Genomic DNA, 9,217 nt, shown 5'->3' with positions numbered 1-9,217 from the left:
TTGAATATTTTCATGAAATACTTTTGAATATTTTCATGTTATTTTCTTGAGGGTTTTTCATTATTCTTTTTCTATTGGCTTTATCTGCCTGAATTTTAGAGCATTTTTCTTTATTACATTTGTGTTCTTTTTTTAAAAAAATAAATGTAGTCCAATGAGGAAGGCAAAAGAAAGTTATCTGCTTTTTGATTTTGCTTCTCAGGGCCCAAATCCTGTAATCAATCCTCCTTCATCCAGACACTTGAGGATGCACAAGTACTAATCTCGGGATTGCGGGTACATGTTTCACGTGCCATTCTCCAACAGTTTTCTATTGGCTATGTACATAAATACAGCTATGTACATACACAGATCCACGAGCTACTCCCATAACATCCAGATAAATATAAAACCTTGAGAGGGCATCTAGATATTAATGGCTAGATTCATAGTACATGATTTTGCAGGATCCAGTGGCTATTACTATGTTTGGAGCCAAGTTTAAAGTCTTTTGGCAGACACCAGGAGTAAACAAAAGCTGTGGAGTTTAGATCAGCTACATTGTCTTCTGGAAGGGGAGAGGGGTGCCTCTATCCTTCACCATGGACTATGCCAGGGATCCAACATCAGCAGGTTCCTAATTCTCTTCCATTAGGTAGAATGAATCAGGACCTTTGTCTTTAAAATATACCTTCATTCCACCAGAGGTTCAACCTGCTCTCACATCTCCTATCCAGAGACAACACAGCACAGGGAAACTCCTCCAACTGCTCCCCACCCCAGCCCCAAGACGGTAAGCCTCTACTAAGTAAGAGGCAAAAGCCTCTACAAACAACTTCATCCCAAATTCTTTGTGTTTAGACTCACTTGACAGACCTTCAGGCATACAGCACGGGCTCCCAGCCCTGCTGGAAGTCTTACTTAAGTCAGCATTTACATCAGTAGCTGCTGCTGAAGAACATTTCTCTTGAAAAGATTTCAATAACAATGCAAATGATTTCAGTAATTTTATTGATGCTGTTTGTGGGGGAAGGAACACAGGCAGTTCCTCCATGTTCACCTCCCCCTCTGGGGCCTTGGGTATCTGGATGGATTGCAATGGTCTTTGATGGACAACAAAGGCTCTTTTGTTCTGTCAAAGAAGCAGAGCCAATAACGCCCCAAAGAAGTCAGCACTGAGAGCTCCACTCACCCGATCAAAAACAAAAGAAGAAAGTGTGCAGCAATGCAAATTATCTGTCTTAGAGAATTAACCCCTTCCATCATCCCAGCCCCTCCGCATTCCTACAGAAAGTCCTTTCTGGCTGCCAGCATCTTTTCACTTTCATCTTACTGCTCTGCTTCAGGCTGTCACCCCCAATCACTGTCAGAATTCCTGATAATTAAATATTACCTCCTCTTTCTTCACCTCAGAAAATTGCAAAAGCCAACTAACACTCTGAAAACTACTGTCAGGGGTCCAGATCGATAGTAGCATATCCTGCGCTGACAACAAGCCTTGGTCTTTTTTGAATCAACCACATCGTTACAGTCATTGAGAGCTGTTAGCCTCAAAACCGTGTTACATGGTGTCTTCAGAGGCAAGGTTCCTCACTGAGCAAACCTAGTCTATGCTAAATTTCCCTGGTAAGGTTAAATTTGATTTAAAAATCAATCCAGTTACACTGGTACAATGTAAATAAAACCTAACCTAAAATACATTTAAATGTAGCTTTTACTGGTTTGATTTAATTAAAAACATGGACATCTAAGTAGCTTCACTTGCATTAAGAGTTGGCATTGGTGAAGGCAGATTCATTTTACATGGATTTAATGATCAAAACTCAAGCAGAATTAGTCTTACTCTGAAGTGAGGGTGGAGGAGCAGAAGTCAGCAGAGCTTCTGGATTAGTCCATGGCCAGGCCCTGCCCCACAGACCCAGCAAGTGCTCAAACGGAGGGGAGAAGCTGCCCACTCCTTCTCTTCCCTCCATCCTTTGATAAGTCCAGGAACAGCAATAGTCAGCTTTCCCTGATAGAGCCATACTTCTACTTCAGCTAAAAGATGGGCACAGAGCTTTGTTTTAAAATGCCACAGCATAGCTTTGTCGGATAAAATGTCTTGCCTTCCCAGCCTGATGCCACAAGTATGAGGGCAAGTCAATGGAAGCCAGATAACTAACAGTCCTGAAAGGAAATACCTTCCCAGCAACGTGTAATCAGCCTGTGGAACTCATTGCCACAGGATGCTGTTGTGGCCAAGAGTTTAACAAAGAAATTCCCTAACAATTCATACCAGTGGGACCTCACCAGCCCTCAAAATTTATCGTAGACCACTGTGTAGCTCTGGATCCACGTGGGGCTTTGCACCCCAGTCACAGCGCTGGGGAAGGCTGTGACCATGCATTACATCGAGGCTGTGTGTAATACTGTTTGGGGCCTCTTTGAAAGCAAGGGTTGGTTTGGTCCATAGATCAGCCGCAGTCTTCTTGTTCTACATGTGGAACCACATGCTCTTTAGAAGCAGTCTTCTTGCCACCCAGATTAGACCTGTTTGAGTACACCGTGGTTCCCTCCCAGCCTGCGAGCTGTGGCTGTCCTCCTGTAGGCAGTGCAGGAGGGATGGTTTGTGCCTGTACTGCTCACCATGATGCCTAAAACAGCTGTAGCTGGAGTGCAGAATCGGGCTTCACAAAACCCTAACCCATAGAGCACCAGTGTATGAGACTGGAGAAGCACATGTGGAGGTACACAGATAACCGTAGTATTGCCAATGGTATTAGGAAACACAAAAAACCGTTTTGGAAGGCATATAGACCCTCCCCATCTGCCTACTCTGGAATTTCATACATTCTTCCAGGGTCATCCAAAAGCCTTCAGAAGCCCTGGGCAGAGTGCCTGTACGTGCAGTTCTGCACACCATCTGAAGTTATCCTTTCAGACGTCAGACCCATGCTTCACGACATAAATCAGCATTGTAGTTCCTTCTGACCCCTCTGCAATTGGTTTCTTTTGCAGGTAACACAGTTCTTCCTTCCCTCAGAGGAGTGTGGATCCTTTGCAGCTTAAAATGTCCTGGAGTGCTCAGAAGTCTAGCTTGGGTTTGGCAAATTCCCCTACAGGACAAAAGATTGTTGGAAACTGTCACTTACCCTAGGATTTCCTATAAACATCTATAAAGTCCTTTTGGTTTTTAATCAGATCTGAAGCAGCGTTTCCAAAGCAGTTGTTTTTGAAAATATTTGGTTTTCTAGCATTCCTATACTGCTGTAACAAGAATACCTGTCTGCAAAACCCATGTACATCTCTGCTGCCCACTGCTGCTTTGCCTAGGTGCATGGACTACTAATCAATGGAAGGAGTCTAAAAGCTGGGGACCTGGAAAATCAAGTGGTATTCGATGACCTAATGAATGGTTAGGTGGTGGTAATATGGCTGGTTGATACAAATGGGGTCTTAGTACCTAACCCCAGTGTCAGTCCCTGGCAGGGACAGGAATTTAGCCATGAACTCAGAAAAGGCAGGGAAATCTCATTAACTTTTTGCTGCGATGAAAAAATGACTTAAAACCACTGCTGTGAAGGCATCTTATCTCTGGCTAAGAAAGCAGTCACAATTTCCTAGAAATTTTTAAGATGCTACACTCCAGGAAGTGTAAGATCTCACAGCAGCTGTTTCAAAGATTACTGTAAACAGGTTTCCCCTCGCATAGCCTATAGACGGCAAGGCCCTTCCATCATGTCACTGCATAGTGGGAACTTTACTGCATAATTCAAAATTACAAATATTTACAAAATTACAAAATAATAGTCAAAAGCTCATTTTACCCTGTTCCCTACTTCGATGGGAGCCCTGCTGTTTCTTCCAGACGGTAAGCTGGCCTCTTGCCCAGACCATATATCTCTTATGACAGGCTCCTTAAGGACCAAATCTAAATGGAAGCCAAAAGAAATATGTCTTACTAAGTGACACAAGGGTAACTTGCTGAGTCTGATTCTGAGCCTGTTTTAACTGATTTTGCACGGATACAACTCTGCTGGCTTTAACTGCATTAATCCAGATTTGTACTGATGCAAGCAGAGTGCCCCAGTGCCTTTGACATTGGTACAAAAACAAATTTCTAAAAATGCTGAAGTTGCAACCAGTGACCCAGGCAGTATTTTAACAATTGCATTCACATCTGGCCCCTGGAAGATTTCTCAGTTGTTTGTCTGCCTCATCGTTAGCAGAGCCGAATCATTGTGTTACCTTAGGTAAGGGGGGAACATTCACAACTTCTTACACGTCATTGCTGCTAAAAGTTATATGAACAACTGATACCAAACCCATGAACCGAAACAGAATAATCTTCTACAGCCTTCGCTGAGCTTTGTGCCAGGCTTCCAGGGCTGCCCCCACTTCTGACAGAGGGAACACAGGAACTGTAAACCTTTTCCAACAGGTCTGAGAACGACAGGGAAGGACTTAGATGGGTGTTTCTGGCGGTAGGAGTAAATAGGACCATCCCAAGGGATGTCAAAGCTTCTGCCCTTTTCTGTGCCCCTGCCAGAGCTTGTTTAGAGCCAGTGCTGTTCTTCATCATTTTTTCTATCAAATACCCCACCAATCCTTGGTAAACAGAAGGACACCAGGGTAAATATTCAACTTACCGTGAGGACTGCAACCATCTGTGCATCTTGAGCTGCTCAAAGGCAGCATCCCAGGTTGGATTTGTAAAGAAAATATTCCCATGACACACCTATACTTTGCTTTTTCTTTGGTAGTTTATGTTATTTATAAGGTGCATTTCTCATGCACCTCACAAGATATGTGGCTTTGCCCTCTTAAATACTTTCACCCTTAGGACTGAATTTTACTTCTACCTGATTGCTCAGGATAAGCGTGCGCTGTGGAGTTTGGGCTCACCAGTGGGCACAGTCTGTCTCTCTTGGTGCTCTTAGGCTGAATAGAACTGGGACGTGCAGCAGCAGCAGCAGCATTGGGCCCACAGTGCCATTGCTAAGAAAATTCCTGCTGAAATCGATGGCACAGTGAACGTGCAAAACACTGGATGGTGACTGATCTTTCTGTTGGGGAGGCACAAAAGGGCAGCTGTGGAAGCAAGGGCAAGGAAGCCCGATGCCATGCACTGATAGCAGCATTGCAGATAAGGTAACAGGATGTCAGTCTGCTTTCATTTCCCGAGCACACTCCACAGTTTGTTTGATGAATAAATCTTTTCTCATCTCTGTTCTCCTTTTCACCTCCCCGACCGAGTTTGCAGCGGTGTTCGTCCCATTCCTGTTTTAGGAAGGCACCCCGACTGCAGTCCTTTTCTGTTGAGAGGAGAGAGTGCAATTTAGCTGGTCTGTAACCGTCTGTTTCCATTCATTCCTGAGGTTTTCCAGCTGCCCACAAAAACAATGCACTGATACACTCTGTGCGGACTTGAACTGCATCCAGAGCAAAGGGTTAGGTGGGGCCGGGAGATTCGGGGAGTGTTCTTTGTCCTGGAAAACAGAGCGGATACCGGCACGACACGGTCAGAAAGATGATGGAGCAGCAGTCTGCTGATTCCTCAGCCCACGTGGTCCACATGCCAGACTTCGGGGTCAAGCATCCGGCTCCTCGCCAGGCAAATGTCAGGGGTACCAAACTCAAGCATCTAAGTGCCGGGAGGAGGAACAAACTGAGTTCCAAGGGGAGCTGATGCTGCACTTTCATGGGTGTAAAGTAGACAGATTTAATCAGAAAGGGTGTAATATTTAGTTAATTTTTCAGTTAAACTCTCTCCCTCTCCTTTTATCTTCCTTCCTTTTCACAGAGAGGCATAAAGTGAGTAATAAAAAAATGCTAACAGCACAACTTCTTGATTTATACCCCTAGCAGACCTCAGGCAGAACTCCCTGTTGAGTTTGAAGGAACAGCCTGATTAAAAATTGATGCCACAATATGGTCTGTCTTAGCAACAACACTGACAAGTGAAATTCATCTAGGATATAAACCGTGACATTTAAAATGCCTGTTGGGTGAAACTTGACCAAAAAAAAAAAAAAATGGTGTGCTTGGCTCTGGGGAATAAAGGCAATTGCCATGCCACTTTACGGAATATTGTCTGTGAATCACTGAAGCTATTAAGTCTTCTGCTGCCTTTTTCCTGGCCTTAAGAGGTTAACTTCTTCCCAGAGCCGTTCACTGGGGTGGGAAATAAGAACCGTGTGCGTGCCACAGAGCTGTCTGGTCTGGGTATGCGGGTGATCCGGATTTCATGTTATTTGCTTGAGAGACCCACTGAAGAAAATAATGAGGGGGTTCAAAAGGAGAATATTCTTCCTGCCAGAAGTGGTCTTTTAACCAGGCCTTTGCTTATTTGTTGGGGGAGATTACTCACAGGGTCACCTGGCAAAAATGACTGGAAGTTATGAAAGAAAGGGCCTCCTGCCAACTATTTAAGAGAAAGGAGAGAAATGGAGAAGAAACAGGAGAAAGAGCAGTGAAGTTGGCTGCAGGGAAAGGGACATTTTGTGATTCAGAGAAGCCAAGAACCAAGGCTGTAAAGGGAGGGAGAGGACCCTGGGCTCCTTAGAAGGCTCCGTGCTATGTTCTGGTGGCATTCAACCATAAATTGAAAGCTGAGGCAAAGAAGAAAGGCACAGGCACTTACACATGCTTTGCAGAGCCCTTATGGCAGAGATGGAGCTCTAGGAAGGGATTTGCATAAAGCACTGGAGTGACCTGGGGCTCGGCACTGCTTCTGGGGCACTTGGTCTTCCCCATCCAGCTTCCAAAGAGGGGCAGAGAGAACCTGTGCTACAAAACCAAGACCAGGAAGCTTAGCCGAGTCACTCGCTGGTTGTTGGTTGTTCACTGTGCCCAAAAAGGTGCTTAAAGACTGATGAAAGGGAGGGTGCTTCTGAGATACTCCCCTAAATCTCAGCTTGGGCTGTTGTCACGCCAGCAGGGACCTTCTGGGGCCAAAGCAGGGTGGGATCCCAGAGTATTTGGCCTGGAGCATGCCAAAAAGGAAAGCTGTCGCAAGGCAGCAGCGATGCACCCACTGAGTTCCAAGGACAATGAAAATATACAGACCCAGCACAGTTCCCTGCAGCTTACACCACTTCGACAAAACATCTGCTTGCCCGGAATAAAATCCCTCCCCTATTCTAAGCAGATACAGTTCCCCCTGAAATAGCAATAGGAACTGCTGCATCTGCTCACACCATGGCCAGGCTTCAGCCCCAGGAGAATGGGGCCTTAGCTAAATCAGGCTGAGCTGCCTGCTTTATCTTACACTCTCCTGTGAATAACTTTTCTTATTACACCTCTTTACACAAACGCCAAACCCCAAGCAGGCAGGAAAGCCGTCCAAAATGCAGAAGAATTATGACAGAGGCTCAAACATCACGGGGTTTTGGAAAGGTTATTCATTTAGTGAAAAAGTATAAATGTGCAAATCAAACTCGCTGGCAGCATTTGTGTAATGATAATCGTGCTGATTAAGTGTTCAAGCCTCAGGATACGCTGGGAATGGCACTAGGACCTAGCAAATAACTACCCCATGCTTTTGGAAGACAGCTGCAGGCTCTTCCTGTTCTGCTCTGTAAGTGATCCATCTCCTCTCACAGATCTGTTCATTTTGGATGCAATTGCTCAAAATATGCATTACTTATGGTCATACAGATAAATACAAAGGGGACTAGCAGTTGTGCTGTTAACCATTCACATCCTCGTTAGGCCTAGCCATGCAGTGAGAAAGCAAAAGATTCCCAGCCCAGTTTTACCTACAACTGACTCCGATAAAGCCACATCATTACATTAGCTGAGGTTATTAACCTTAGGGAATATGCTTTCCCTCTCTCCTCTTTAAATTTGGCTATCATCTCCATTACCACCTGCTAATGAGGAAGGTGCTCATTCTCTTGATTTCTCTGTTGGTGATGGAAAGGAGACGCTGATCAAACCAATGGCCTTGATTCACTTCCAGCCTTGAATTTGATATATCATTTTCATCTCATCAGTTCTCTACAAGGGTGTTAGTGAATATCTGATGTTTAAGGCATGGAGATAGTTTCCCAGGGAGTTATAATGGCACAGAAGTGACAGCAGGAAAGAATCATGACTGAGGAGATGCTGTTTACCTTGGTTGGCTGCTTTGGGACTTTTCTCCCTTCCTCCTCAAGCATGAATTTCACAACTAAACCACTGAAACGATAAAAACAATAGCTGCTTTGCAGAGGCACTACTGAAATATGCGGTCTTGGAGCTCTCAAACAGGAACAGAAATGTGAAGGGTGACTTTTAGCCATCCAGGAACACAGACATGCTGTGGGCCAGCTATTTGGCTGCAGTAAATTGGTGCAGTTGGGCTAAACAAACTTGATTGAACTACCTGGCTTGCTTGATGAGCCAGTTCCGCACCAGGCTTCTAAACCAGGCAGTGTCCCTCTGGGACAGGCTGCCGTAGCCAACGCACAGCTCTGGGCCTGCCCTAATTCACGCTAATTGGCACTGACTGCCTTTGATGCTGAGTAATCACACTTTGCAACTGGGAAATCAGAGCTTCCCTGTCATTGCTGCACCCAGCAGAAGTCAAGAACAGCAAAGGACTGAGCCTGACATCTCCTGACACAGTTTTGGGTCTTTTCCATACAAGCTAAAACACTCTGCTGCATCTTTTAGGGGTGATTTGGACCCAAATGGAAAAATCACAGATTTGAATGTTTTTATTATTGTTGTTACTACTATTATTCATACTATTGTTGTTCATTCCTGCTAGGAAGGTGCTGGGGAAGGAACACCTTCTGCAAGAAATCAGTGCAAGCTTTGAGAACCTGGCAACCTATGCCCTCCCCTGAAGCTTCCATCATCTTGACAATAAGTGCCAATTTAAAAGAAAAAGAAAAAAGAAAAAAAAAATACCCCAAGAACTGGAACAAGGGAAACTCTGCCTGGTACTTCTTTCCAGCCAAAGAACTCTCTAATAGCAAACTGTTAGACAAATCCCAGGCCCGGGGGGTTGTTACAGAGGTTTTGGATTCCTACCAGATTTTTTTTGTGTCTCCAAACCTGTGTTGTCTGAATACAGGTGAAAAGAAGAATCATACAGTGTAATCAGAAGTTTTCCAGTGTCATGAAAGTCCCTATTTCTGATGGGATGTGTGATCCTTAACTGTCAAGGGAGATGACTGTTAAATATAATTTACTAAGAAACTGTGAGAAGTCTGAAACCTTTGAAATGCAGATTGTGAGTTCTGTAGTTAGACCTGCACTGAAATGATAA

Source organism: Falco peregrinus, chromosome 5 (genome assembly GCF_023634155.1).
Source record: "Falco peregrinus isolate bFalPer1 chromosome 5, bFalPer1.pri, whole genome shotgun sequence".
Taxonomy (NCBI): Eukaryota; Metazoa; Chordata; class Aves; order Falconiformes; family Falconidae; genus Falco; species Falco peregrinus.
This window is presented reverse-complemented; position numbering follows the sequence as displayed.